Below are 12,092 nucleotides of genomic sequence, written 5' to 3' on the forward strand. Positions count from 1 at the left end.
CTCTCAATTTTAGAAAGGTCAGTAGGACCCTATTACAGTCAAATGCTCTCTGCAGGCTTCATAATTCAAACATCTATTATTCCTTTCTCTCTATTCTTCTTTCTTATTCCTTTTCCAAATACCCTGTATGAATAAAAGGATCACCATTTCAGTGCAATGGAGCTACCCCTTGGATGGAAGAAATCAGTTCTGGGCCGGTAGCACTACAGTACACAACCATTTCCAGCAGCCAAAATCTGCCCTTGGACATGAGTCAGTGGAAACATGCACATTCAGTGGTAGACTCTCATCCCAGAAGGAGAAGCAAAGAGTAACTAGAGCAGCTGAAACTGCCAAAGGGATTAGGTTGGCAGAATGTATTTAACCTAATTTGGCATCTGGTCAGGACATGAGAAGCTAATACCTCATTGCCTTAAAAAGCTGGTTCTTTGTTTAATACAAATGTTCATGGTATTGGCATCATATCTTTTCTGTCAGCTCCAAAATAAAAAGAATTCCATGTGTGAACGTTTTCTGTTTTGACTTGTTGCAAATCATGACATCAGGGAAACCACCAGCACACAGGTTCCCCTTAAAAGTTCCCTGCTTACTGGCCTGGCCTTCAGACCCACTCTTCCCTGTGGAAGTGTTGGTACAATACAAGTTATATGGAAGAGCAACCTTGCAGGAGCAAAGAGGTGCCTCTGATTCTGCCAGGGCCCTGGCTGCCTACTTCATCAAACCTAAACATCAGATTGCACAGTGTCAGAAAAGGACTAGAAATGTACATATTATCAAAATAGCTTTTAGAATATAACATACAGTACCAAAACCTTGTTAAATAAAATAAACCAGGCTTTTTTCTTAACAAGTTCATTTTTATATAATAATCAAGCCATATATTAATTCTTATTTCCATTATTTTACTTCTCCTCTCTTCAAAGAAGTCATTATTTCAAGTTTCTACCATGACAATATGTTTATGAGTATCCCTGCTTACATCTGTGCATAGTCCCACTGATTTCAAAGAGAAATTTTCAAAGTAGTAAACATGGAAAAGGTTGACTAGGATATTCTGACAACACGTAATATTTGGCTTCTGAAATATTTGCGACTGGTTATAACTTCATAAGAAGGTTTGACTTCTGAACTGAGCAAACTTTTCCTGGTGCATAAATGCATGTTTTTTCATTCTTGTTTGAAGAAGATCTTTAATTTGGAGAGTACTGCAGCTCTCTTAGACTGTATGTTTTCAATCTGAAGAGCTACAGAGTCACTTCTAACAAAATTTTTAAAAGTAGTTATAGAAAGCACACTTCTTGCCTGTAAATTTAAAGTCTTTCTGCAGGAGTCTCTATCTTTAGTGGCAAATGATCTCTAACAATCTTCAAATTTAAAAGTGGTGGGCCTAGATTAAGCTGCTAAGGCTGACTCTTAGAGGCAACTCATCTGTGTGATCCCCATGAAGGTAGCCCAGTAATAGAAGCCTGACCCTTTGCAGGTTGCTGTGTGCAAGTTTTTCTACTTTTTTTCTCCAGCTGGTACCAGTAACACCTTTGTGGATCCCATTGAGAAGTGTTTTATTCTCCCTACATATACAATACAAAATTCAGATAATTAGCTCAGACTTTGATTTACGCAAAATGTCAGCATGCCTGTAACCTACCTGTAGCACATAGGTTTCCCTGGTAACAGGAAACAAAATTTAGCTTTTTCATTTTTAGTTTGAAAGACTCAGTTCATGATTTTATTTTTAATTTGGTTTATATGAGGAGATATTCATCCAACTTACCTTTAGTTGTGCTGAAAAGTTCTCCAGATGAAAATTCTGATGACAAAAATCTTTACTGCCCAATTTAGAACAGAGGCCAGTGTAAATGTTTTAAGAATCATAACAGTGTGATATTAATACTCAATACAGATATAGTAAAACAACTGATATCTGAATACACAGATGGATAATTCTAAAGATGTACACTTTTAACTTCATAGATAAATTCCTCGATCCTACAAATGCTATAAGAAGTTGAAATTTCACCTCTGCTTTTTAAGTTACAGCATTTCAAGACCAAATCCATGCTAGAAGCCAATTCTAAATCTCACATTTTTTCTTATCGGGCACATATCCTGACCTCATTGTTCCTTGCCAAGTCTTGGCCTTGATATGTGCTATTTAAAAAGCAAACAAAGAACATGAATTTGTTCAGACTCTGGGAGTATTTCAGCCTACAGCTCAGAAAAAAAAAAAGCCTTATCTGAAACCAATGAACTTCTCAGGACCATTGAGAATTGACCAGAGGGGCCAATTAGCTGCTGCACGGTTTCACTGATTCTGTGTCAATAATTTATACATGTAGAGAGCAGGCAGGTTTTTGTTACTGGTTTAAAATTAAAGTGCCAGTTCTCAGGAAGTCTGTACTACCCAACTGAATTCAGTGGACCAGCACAGATCTAAATACATTGAGGGTCTAACAAGAATAAGTACATCATATTTTCAAACATATTACTTCCTTCAGAAAATAAAATTTAGTTCACCATTGAAAAAATATTAATTAGATATCCATATTCTTTATACAGTGAAATAGCTACTTTGTTTTTCCTTTCCTTCCAGGTAGCAAGGGAAGGTGGCAGCTAGCTGTCATTCGAAAGAACACAGATCAGATTCTCAGCAAAGGCAGGCACCTAAAGAATTTGTTTTCTGCCTCACGACAGCAACAACCAACATCTTAAGACATTTTTGGTCCCCTTCTGGTTGCACCCTGTGGTTTTTCTGACTGCCTTAGAAATAAGTTTATTTTGGATGCAGCAGACTGCATTTGTGTTGGATGAATATTACTTAATCACAAATGTCTTACTACCCATATAACACATTGAATAAATGGATATGGTAAGTGACTTTGTCCATATAGGCAGGCATCACAGGTACCAGAACCATCATGGCCCCATTTACATCACTTATTTCTACACCCTGCTGAGCAAAGTGTTAAAACTTCTTTGCAAAATTGGGGCAGATTACAGTGTATTCTGGATTCAAAAGGTTGCTATTACTTAGCTGGACTGAGTTTACTCACTCATTTGGCATATGTAAGTAAGGATATCTAAACCAAAGGGTTTTAGACTTTGCTGCACAGAGAATTTCCTTTTTGTCTCCAGAGCTGGCTGGGCACACACTGCTGCTCTTTCCAGCTGCTGCTGAAATCTCCAGACTTTTTTTTGCCAGCATATTTGTAAAAAGCCCATCACACATTCATGATGATCACTTGAAAACCAATTAAAGTGTGTTAATGCATTCCAAACATTAATTTTACATACAGAAAATAACTTTTTTTTTTTGCCACTGTTGAAGATTCTTTACAGTGGCAAATATGATAGTGGTTTACCCTTGCGCGTATGGAGAAAAAAGAAGGAATTATCCAGAAGCCCCTAAACCCCTAATCTAAGAATTAAGGTAAATACGTTCTCAGACTATCATTTATTAGTATTACAGATCTGTGGAATCTTAAAAAGACAACGCAAGCAACAGTTTTCAGGAGGCCTGAGGAAGAGCATGACCAGATTTGGACATATGGTTGATGGGATCCTATATAATTGTTTTCTGATAGAGCTTCCATTTAATATAAGTCAAAAAATCCTGGGTTTCTTTAAATATATGACCCAGGAGAAACTGATTCACTTTGAAGACAAAGTAATCTTTTCCTGAGCTACTGTATCTGGATATCTTTGGCAAACTGTGTCCTGTTATTATGTTGAAGCCTAGGATGAGACCTGACTAAACTCATTTTCATGAGGTGTAAAAATAAGCTTATTGATGAAATCCCAGCATTGCTGATTCCAAAGATTCTATTCATATTTAACAAGAGATAAATATGCTTTTAAAAAAAAGTATTTGGCTTTTTGGAGAGCTTGATGTGTTTAAGGCTACGTCTTTTTCCATCAAAATCAAAAGTTAACTTGGAACTATATAAAAGACTGTAAATTAAATTTAGTGAATAGAATTTTATGATCCATCCTGATGCATGTAATTGCCGTAGGTAGAAAATACATCTGTGGTGAAGAAGTGGAAAATTGGAACATTATGGAGTTTCCACCAGGCTCCGTTGTTAGTGAATCTAAACTAATCTTTATTGAATTCCTGAGACAGCACAAGGAGGTTTCTTCTCCTAAAAAAAAGTGCTGAGCAAGTAAAAGTGGAGCCAGAACAGACACTGCCACTTTGTTTTAGGGATTTAGATACATTATTTAACTTGAGTTCTGCAGGACAAAATGAAACAGTGATGGCAGCTGATTCTCCCTGGAGTATCTTGTAGTCTGTGTTAAGTAAACTTAATATAGAACGCAAAACAAATGCCTTTGATTGAAAAGTTGCTCCATACTGGTGATCAAGTTGAACCATCTGGAGATTCACAACACATAATACTCTAGTTAAACCATAGCTAAGTTTACCCTCCTGTTGCAGCAGTATAGTGTATTCATGCGTGATATGATTTTAAATTAACCAGCCAATAACTGCAGCCAATCATCTGTGGCAGCATGGAGCTCAGTGAGGTCTAATTGACGTAGGTGTTTACCCAGATTTTTGGACAGATTTTTCAGGTTGCTTAATGTCATTCTACTAACTTCTTTTAACCCTTCTTTGGTTAAACTATACCATTGAGTCTCCTGCGTGGGTCTTATTGGTATATACTGATATCAGTCTATACTGATATATACTGATATAACCTGAGAAAGAGCTTCAGGAGGGCACAAATTGGATCAAGTCCTCCCACCACAGCAGATGGAAAGGAGGACAGAGACCTTTTTTGTTTCACCCCAGCCCCTCTCCAGCAGCACAGTGGGACGCAGGGATGACACACAGATGACCTGCCCCACGCGGGCAGGGTGATCCTCTCTGTTACGAAACCAACAGGATCTAGACAGGGTCAAATATCACAAAAGTATTGTGACCCTAATGGGTTACTAAATGTACCATATATGAAGGATAACCAGAGGCTTTAAACACTGCAGTCAGCAAAACAAACTATACCTAATTAGAGTGCCAAGAGCTTGATGTTTCTAACCCTGTTTTCATGTGAAAATCTCTCATGGATTCACAGGGCTCTGTAGTGAATGTATGTCTGTACCACAGAATTTTTGGACAGATAACTGTTTCACCATATTTGTCCAAAGACATGAGACCTATAATTTTATACCAAATTGGCTCTAATTGCCAGCAAAAGCACTGACTGTGCTGAGGCATTTTCTAAGGGTTTGCCTTCGCTGCACAGAATGACAGACCCTCCCACAGTCCACAAAGTAAAGCCCTCTGACCTAGGGCTTTAAATATAGACTAATTTATCTGGCTAGGATTACCTGCTGAGAAAACCATTGAGAACTAATGATCTGTCCTTTCCTCTTCCCAACACTGAAAGACAGACTGGGGCCAGATTCCAGCTAGGGGACTGGAGCACTTCCCATATGAAGATAGGCTGAGAAAGGGGCTGTTCATCCCTGGAAAAGAGAAGACTGCGCGGAGACCTCATAGCAGCCTTCCAGTATCTGAAGGGGGCCTATAAGGTTGCTGGGGATGGACTCTCCGTTAGGAACCATGGTGATAGGACAAGGGGTAATGAGTTCAAACTTAAACAGGGGAAGTTCGTGTTAGATATAAGGAAGAAGTTCTTTACCATGAGGGTAGTGAGGCACTGGAACAGGCTGACCAAAGAAGTGGTAAAAGCTCCATCCCTGGAAGTGTTTAAGGCCAGGCTGGATGGGACTCTGGACAACCTGATCTAGTAGATGTCCCTGCCCATGGGATTCTAAAATCTTAAGATTCTTTCTAATGCTAACCATTCTGTGATTTGATGATTCCAGGATTCGATGATTCTATGATTCTGTGCCTATGAAAATGCCACTCGCTAGTGTAACTTATGCTGGATAATTTATTAATTACTTTTTACTTCTTCTAGATGGTCTTATGCTCAAATTACTATCATTATCTTCTAAATGTCTACAGGAAGCAGGGGAATAAATGAAAAAAAATGTTTTTCACTTGTATTTCACCTCCTTAACTATAGATGAGACAAGGAAGCAGAAGAAGTCTGATTAAGTTTGTTTCATTTTTCAAAAAACCCTCAACTGATTTCCAGTCAAAAATTAACTACTGTATTGCTAAAAAGGCAGAAGACTTAACCCCAGTCTTATGCACATGACCATTTGTAGAAGAAATTACCTTCCTGATTCTGCGTTTCTCATTCTGCACATCTTGACATTGAACGGGCAAGAAAACACCACGACACTTTTAGACCAGGATCTATCCATGATGCAGCACAAAGCCAAACCTCAGACTCTAGGAATTGGACCATATGCTATCAGGTGTGTTGAAATTTGTCTAAATTTATCATGTGTAAATATAAAATGTGCTTCATCTAATTAAGCAAGATAGAGTCATATAAAGTCTCTATATGGTCTAAGTATTTTTTATTGGAGTAGAAAAGTAAAATAACTAATAATTTCAAAACATCTCAGATTACTTTTAGCTTTACCATGCTACAGATATCACTTTTTTTAACAATCTGCTGTTTACTATTGATCACACAGACATTGACTTTTAGAGGCTGAGTGTACATGGAATAAATTCTGAGGATTTTTTCTACAACAAACCCAAGGAACTTGAAATAAACAAAAAAAAATCCTTATCATGAGCATTTTCCTTTTCCATTTTCCCCTGCTTCACCCCCTGGACTGTAGAGGAGCTCACCCCTTAACAGAGAAAAAAAGTATATGTCAACTTGCCTCACCTACAGAGCCTTCGGGCAAAATGCATCACTTTTTCAGGTCTGTCAAGGACTGAATAAATCACAGATAAGTGGGTTAAAATGTCAGCACCCACTGGGACTGAGATAAATCTACCACATCTTTTCATCCAAGTGAACTACTAACCGCAGTACCAACAGCACTTCATTCATTCATTAAGGAAAACAACGTAAAACTCTTAATGATCAATTTTACTTTTTTTACAAAATGAAGAAAACACAAGTTTTTGGCTTTCTCTCCCCAGCCCATTGTAAAAAGTCTGTGGAAGTCATCTTGTGCAAAAGGTCAGATAAGTGTGATGTGAAAGATGGTGTTAAAAGGCTTTCAAACTTTGTTTATTAATAGATATAACCCTTTCACCTCTGCTGCATCTGTCACCACTAGGTTAAATATCATCTACCTTACTGGTCACCTGACTTCATGTTGTTAATACAGGAAAATGCCACAAAAACCATTGAGCAGTCACAAACCCCTTACATAAAAATGCAAGAGTAGAATTGCCTGAGTCTTCCTAATAAAATGTAACCTAACATGGAGCAACTAAAGTCAGTACGGGTAGCCTCTGGCTTTAAAAGCATTCACTAGGCCATTGATCATTGAAGACAACAAATGGTGACCTCACACAAACACAATGTAAACTCCCAGACTCACTGATGGCATTCCTAGCGCTCTGTCCAAATTTGTATTGCCTCTCTGTAAACTGTTTGACATAAGCAGTGAAAGATGGAAACAGAAAAGGGTCTCCTCAGTATGATGAGCATACCACCAAATGCAGCTGGATTCAATTGAATTAACTTGTACTTTACTTTGAAGTTTAAAAAAATCTCAGGACAAGATGTGTGTGAAGAGAATTTTTGTGAGTTTCTTGGAAGTGTATTTTCCCTTCTGGATATCCAAAACAGACAGCAGAGTATAAAATTCCCTGTTTTTCCTATGGTTTGTTTTTGGTAGGTTTTTTTTTTGTTTGGTTGTGTTTGTTTGTTTTTCTTTTAAAGGAGGTTAAGAAAATAAATGGAAAAAATTGCTGTTTAATATGCATTTATCAGGCAGAAAGGCATACGGGTGTACGTCTGTGGGTTTATATACGTGTTCCTCTTTTCCTCCCTCCCTCCCTCCCTCCATCCCTTCCCCTATAAACACCAGGAATGCACAAGTGTAAAACCCTCAGTGTAGCAGCAGAATGCTTTAGGTACTTTAACTATCCTTCACTGGACTTTCTCCAGTATGCTTATGCCTCTCCAGTGATGTGGAGTCCAGAACTGGACACCACCAATGCTCCAGGTGTGGCTTCACCAGCGCTGAGTAGAAGGGAAAAACCACTTCCTTCCACCTGCCAACAGTGCAGGTCTTTGTCTCATGAAGCCTATCACACCCTTAGCTTTCTTTGCTGCAACGGCATGTTGCCGGCTCCTTTTCGACTTGATGTCCACCACGACCCTCAAACCAACCTGCTTTCCAGCCAGGTGACCCCCTGCATAAAGGGCTGCTCCTCCCCAGGTGCAGACTTTGAGCTTCTCGTTACACTTCACGAGGTTCCCTTTGACCGGTTTCTCGAGCCTGCCGAGGTGCCTCTGGGGGGCGGCACCTCCCGCTAGCGTTCCAGCACCGCCCCGGGAAAACGTGTCAAAACGGAAACTGCGTTGGCCGGGAATCGAACCCGGGTCAACTGCTTGGAAGGCAGCTATGCTCACCACTATACCACCAACGCGCCGCTGTTAATCGGTCTGTGGTTGTACTCCTCCTTCCTTGCTAGTTGCCGTCTGCTCCTAGTCTAACCACAGGATTTGCTAGCTGCACAAGTACAAAAATGAACTACTGAAGGAAACATTCAAATATATTCCATCGCTGCCAAGGCTGCTAGAAAAATTTTCTTTTTTAACAATAGAAAAAAAAACCCAAGGTGTCATTCAGTGAAATATTTCCAGTGTCCTGATTTGCTTAACAGAAATCTAAGTAACAGGACTAAACCCTTCAGAAATTCCACTACGGATAATGGCACAAGTGGGAAAAAAAAAAAAAAAAGCCAACAGCTGACAGCTGGAGTCTGATGAAATGGGCATCCTCATTTCACCATTTTTTTGTCAAAGGAATACTCTTGCTAGCACTAACGCAGCACTGCACCAGCTACCCCAAAGGAGAAACATAACTGCTACTGCTGAATCCAGGACAATGAGCTTTTAATTTCATGTTTGAAAGGTTAGGTATGTTGTCTTTTCTCTAAACTACTGCTTTTCTATTCTCAGTATCATCCAGAGAAACACTAGATCACACAGAAAATACAGCTGAAAATAAACTCAGTAGATTTACAAAAGGTTAATATTTGAAAGACGATTATCTGAAACACAACTTTGAAATTTTGAGTCTCAAACTTCAGTATATTTTTATCAAAGTGTGATGAAAGGTTTTCTATTAGAGTGGCTAGAGCCAACAAACTAATTTAGAGATACAAATTTTCAAAACTTACATGATTTGAGGATATCCCATGCAGAATCCAGAGCCTTCTAGTGCATCTGTGATTTCTCATCTGAGAATATCCTGTTTACAGACAGATCTGGTTCTTAACATGCAGGAATGCATTGCTATTCTCAGCAAGCTTATAGATGAAAACACTGTGCATTGGTTCTCAATTTCTTAATAAAGAGACTTTCAGGTCTCTTTCATCCTGAAGTATTCACCCTTAAGCTTACTGCAGTGGTTGTCAGAAAAGTTGTAAGACCTAATACTGGTGAGACATCCACCAGTATCCTGATTCCTGACCCTTTCTGTCACTTTGTCTGCATTTGAGGAATGACTAGGTCCATAGCAGGTCCCAGTCCTGTGCATACTCTGGCCATTTCACCCAAAATTATCTAGTGTTTGTGCTGGTGAAATTTTATGAAAACTTAGAGAAAAGTCTAAAGAATACAGCGGCACCATAGTAAGACTATAAAGTCTTGTCCCATTTTCTCTTCATAATTTTCTTAAAAAGGCAGTAAAATTAGCCAAGATCCTATTTGTAAGGCTCTGCAAATGGGTTGTGAGTGCATACTCTTAAATGTATTTATAACTAAGACTTAATAGAACAAGCTAAGAGGGCTCTGCTGAACAACGTAGAGTCTATTGTCACTTTACGTGACATAGAATCATAGACTCGGGATGTTTTGGGTTAGAACTGATCTTAAAGATCATTTAGTTCCAGCCCCTTGCCAAGGGCAGGGACACCTTCCACAAGACCAGGTTGCCCAAAGCCTCATCCAACCTGGCCTTGGACACTGTCAGGGATGGGGCAGCCACAGCTTCTCTGGGCAACCTGTGCCAGTGTCTCACCACCACCATAGTAAAGAATTTCTTCCTAATATCTAATCTAAATCTACCCTCTTTCCATTAAAATCTATTCCCCCTTGTTTCATCACTGCATGACCTTGCAAAAAGTCCCCCTCCAGCTTTCTTTACGTATTGGAAGGCTGCAATAAGGTCTCCCCAGAGCCCTTTATTCTCTGGTATTGCTTTGCAAATACACACTTCAGTTATGTGGTGCATGCACAGCAAACCATTCCTTTTGGCATCAGATTTTCTATGTAGTTATGGTGGAACCTTTTACATGGGGCCTTGGCCCTGAGCTAGTAGCTAATTATTTAAGATGACACCATGGGGCACATCAAACTCACCAATCATAATAAATTCTGAAAAATACATACCTTATTCTAATTTTTTTCGCTCTTTTTTTTCTACACTGTAGACACAATAAATATTTTTTAGGAAAACTGCAAAGGCGTGGATAATAAATTTAAGCCTAGCAAAAGCTGTTTCCAACGTTACTGGAGAGTATGGTTTAACAATCATCACAAAAGGCTATTCTTTATATCTCCGCAGAAATATTCCTTGGAAATTGAAAGTTTGTGGACTACCGTTTGAAAACCATTACCTTACTGGTTAGGAAATATAAATAACTTCAGTAAAGAAGTCAGTCTGGAGGAATTGTGGATGTATTTCTTACTAAGGATGATAATTCTCTGTCTTCATGTTGTAGCCTTAACTGTGTCTTCCTTGTGATCTCACCAGGCCATATTTTAAGGCAATACAGAGTGAAAAGGATGATTTTAAAACTGTGTGGTGGAACTGGAAAGAATGGTTGGGCAGAATGGAACAGGGAAGAGGGATGAGCTAAGGGGAGCTTTGTGAAAGGCAGCCACCTGGGTCTCAGTTCATAAAGCTGCTTAATTCCTAATGAACTTAAGCACTCAAAGTAGCAGATAAACTCAGAAGACTGCATTCCCAAAGTCAAAGTAGTCTTATCCTGCTGAAGGAATTCTAGAAACACTTCTGAACATTCTGTAAGCACCTGGAAATCTGTTGAAATCTGACTCCAATGTTCCAGTCCCAAATGCAAAGCCTCTTCACTAACTCTTGCATGTCCAGGCAATACACACACACTGCCAAATCAGGGGCTCTGCTAGAAATTTGTCCTGATTGTTTGTTGTTTTTCTTCTCTCTCTCATACACTCATATGTACACAGATTCCAGTAGCACTTGATGAACAAGCAGATCAAATTAACCTTTATTAAGTCTTATAAGAATGTGTGTGCAATGGTAGCCTTTCCTAATCTGGGTTTAATTCACTAGGCAACAAATCTGTTGACTGTGTGTCTACTGTATATAGCAGGGAGGCAGTACTTTACTGTGGCATAATTAAAAGGATTCCTACCACACACATAACAACACACTCTCTGCTTTTTTATTAAAGGTTTCCTTTGTTTGGGTTTATACTAAATTAGTTGCATATGTGACTGCTTTTGCTGCAATAGCATCTTCAGCTGCTTAGTGCACCATCATGCTAACCTCTCAGTTAACCCTTGTTTCAAAGGCTACTCAGTACAGGTGCAGCAACATTGCTTTTCTGGCAAAGACATGACTTACTCACTGCTAGTGACCTCTGTTATTGCTAAGGATCTGGGCATGCTATATATGCCTTTTGTTTACAATGCAAGGCCTCAGCTAACTGTGTAATTGAGGTGCTACAAATCCACAGCCTATGGAAACCTAGAACCTATTCAAACAAAAAATAAAACCTAGGTCCCAACACTTAATTTGCTCAGTTTGCTGGCAGAAGGTTTCTCCACAGGGTATGGATCTTGGTTTAGTTGTTCTGGAAGGATAATATGCTTATACTGTAAGTCCAGTGGATTTTTTAGTCTGTATCAGAGCAAAAGGTTAAAAATAAGAACATAACAGAACATATTAGTGCTACCATCTGAACAGAAGCTATTACCCATCACAAGTTTTATGATCTTCTTCAGTAAAGTAACAGCATTGGAACTTCTTGGAACTTCATTGAAACACTT

At 39.0% G+C, this 12,092-nt stretch overlaps 1 non-coding gene across 1 annotated transcript; it reads right to left on the reverse strand.

Annotated features, from left to right (window-relative positions):
• Positions 1–8,407: 8,407 nt before the first annotated feature.
• Positions 8,408–8,479, reverse strand: TRNAG-UCC (transfer RNA glycine (anticodon UCC)). The gene has a single exon. It is a non-coding gene; the product is annotated as a tRNA-Gly (tRNA).
• Between the last annotated feature and the right edge of the window lie 3,613 nt (positions 8,480–12,092).

Source organism: Pezoporus flaviventris, unplaced genomic scaffold (genome assembly GCF_033815535.1).
Source record: "Pezoporus flaviventris isolate CSIRO_AGI_PZ_B2104156 unplaced genomic scaffold, CSIRO_AGI_Pfla_v1 ptg000047l, whole genome shotgun sequence".
Taxonomy (NCBI): Eukaryota; Metazoa; Chordata; class Aves; order Psittaciformes; family Psittacidae; genus Pezoporus; species Pezoporus flaviventris.